We start from the raw sequence: 201 nt of genomic DNA, 5'->3' as shown, positions 1-201 counted from the left end.
GAGGCCGGGGAGGGGGGGGGGAGGGGGGTAAAGGTGCTTCACACGCCGTTGTTTCCTCAGCAGCCTCGTGGCTGCTTTCAGGCTGGTCCCTTCTGCTCACGAGCTGTTGGGGCAGAGCTCTGAGCTCGGCTCTCTTAGAAAATCTGGAGGTAACGCCTTTGTGGTTGGTGCTTGGTACTTGTATGCCTTCTGAGGGGTTTT

This window comes from Chaetura pelagica, unplaced genomic scaffold (genome assembly GCF_000747805.2).
Source record: "Chaetura pelagica isolate M959 unplaced genomic scaffold, ChaPel_1.0 scaffold193, whole genome shotgun sequence".
NCBI lineage: Eukaryota > Metazoa > Chordata > Aves > Apodiformes > Apodidae > Chaetura > Chaetura pelagica.
This window is presented reverse-complemented; position numbering follows the sequence as displayed.